General features: G+C 26.9%; 1 protein-coding gene across 1 annotated transcript in view; it reads right to left on the bottom strand.

Annotated features, from left to right (window-relative positions):
• LOC108756607 (phosphoribosylformylglycinamidine synthase) overlaps positions 1-2,157 on the bottom strand; it is a 70,496-nt gene that overhangs the window by 55,188 nt on the left and 13,151 nt on the right. The window lies entirely within an intron of this gene.

Raw genomic sequence — 2,157 nt, 5'->3', positions numbered from 1 at the left:
TACATGCACATTAAATTAATATTAATTTAATAATATAATTTAATTAAATTAACAAGCAATTTTTAATAATTCGATGCTCAATCAGGCATCATATCAGAAAGAGTTAATGTAATGAAAAAGTAAATAAAATTCATGTACGGCCTAAAACAAGATTCTTATTGTTTATATTATGTTTATATTGCCTGAAAGAAAGACGTTGTTTCCATATACTGATTATTGCAAAGAATATTACTAAGGCCTTAAAGACTTAAGACACTCGTATAGAATATAATAAATTCTGATTTGACTTCCGGCTAAGGTAATATTTTTTTCGCAATAAATTTATTTACAGTTTTTCAGCACATCTTTCTATTATGATGCCTGATTGAGCATCGAATTATTAAAAATTACTTGTCAATTTAATTTAATTTGTGATTATTACAGTATATATAGTTTAACTATGTTTATAAATCCAGAAAACCAATTCGACGCAGTTCAAATAACTACAAATATGATATATATGCATGTACACACACGCACGCACGCACGCACGCACGCACGCACGCACGCACGCACGCACGCACGCACGCACGCACGCACGCACGCACGCACGCACGCACATAAATCACATTGAATTATTTAAGCATTACAGATCGACTATTAATTAGCTTTGACCGTTATAGATCGACTTAATTCCTAATTAATTTTTAATTACTTTTATGATTCATTTGTTTATGAAATTATATTTTCATAATTGATTTTTTCCGGTATGTTAATTTAGTTGCGTTTATTTTTTCGTAAGAAGTCTTTTTATCTTTTTTATCAACTAGAACTTTTCCAAGAGATATGAAATACATTTGACTGTTCAATCGTATGTGAATGATGTCGAGTTCTACATCGAGACTCACCCGAACTGTGAATATAGTGAATATGCGGACATTTGCGATAATTAATTTTGTACTGCGATTTTTTCGATAAATTAATGTCTGAAGAAGGCTCAATCCGGTAGCCGAAACTTGTAATTTATTTATATTTAAACTGAATTTTTATTTTATTATATATTTATATATTTTTTCAATTTTACTTTTCTCTATTTGTAATTTATTCTTTTAATCGTGTGATTTTTTTTAAAGAAATATGTTTGACTCTTACTTTGCCCTTTATTTATTGTTATTTATTTTGATTTCTTTTACTTAGCTTTGGATTCCTCTCAACATTAAATAAATACTCCTTTTTTTACAATTCTTACAATAACAAATAAACTAAATCTTTTTCGTATTAATGTAAAGAATATTATACACAATTATTATATAATTTATAATACAGGAAATAAAAATAAAAAAATATTTTCTAATGTATGTAAATGTAAAGAAAACATTAGGACTAGATTCGCTGAGAAACAACTAAATTTTTTGCACCATATGGGAGTTGCCGGTTGAAAAAATAATGTTTACTTTTTCCAGGCACAGAGCCGAAAATATTTTTTATTCCATGCACGTCATCGAAGTTGAAGTTTATTTTTTAACTTTGCAAAATCCACTTCAAATTAGCTGTTTGTAACAAAATTTTTATATAAAAACATGATTCGAAACATTTAAAAGTTATGACATTAAGCTTTAAAACGCTTTTATAAACATCGTTTCATAATCATTTTTCATAGAGATAAATTTTGAATTTGGCCTTTTTAACATTAATTCTCTAAATGATTCTTTAACTTCAAAATAGCATAATTTCGTCGAAAATGTCATAACGAAATTTTTCAAAAAGCATTTTAAGTGTTAAAATCTTTATTTTCATAATCGGTAATTGATATTTTAATCTGATTTTTTACGGAGCTACACGAACATAAATGGATATTCGTAAAATCTGAGATTTATTTTATATAAATTTTACAAAGGTGGTCTGTGGCATAAAATAAAAATTACACAAAAAGTTTACAGCAGTCAAAAGAGTAAATCTTTATCATTAATTTACTTTTTTATTGATTATGAGTTGTCTTTCACGGAGCTATTCAATATTAAAGCAAAAGTGATTTTTTTTACTTCAATCACTCGGTGAAAAAAATCATACAACGCTCAATAAAAAAATAAATTGAAGATAAAGATTCACTCTTTCAACTGCTGTAAACCGCATTTTTGTAATTTTTACTTCATGCCATAGACCTTTGTAAAATTTGTA

This window comes from Trachymyrmex septentrionalis, unplaced genomic scaffold (assembly GCF_001594115.1).
Source record: "Trachymyrmex septentrionalis isolate Tsep2-gDNA-1 unplaced genomic scaffold, Tsep1.0 scaffold129, whole genome shotgun sequence".
NCBI lineage: Eukaryota > Metazoa > Arthropoda > Insecta > Hymenoptera > Formicidae > Trachymyrmex > Trachymyrmex septentrionalis.
The sequence above is the reverse complement of the archived record's forward strand: the minus strand, read 5'-3'. Positions and strand labels throughout refer to the sequence as shown.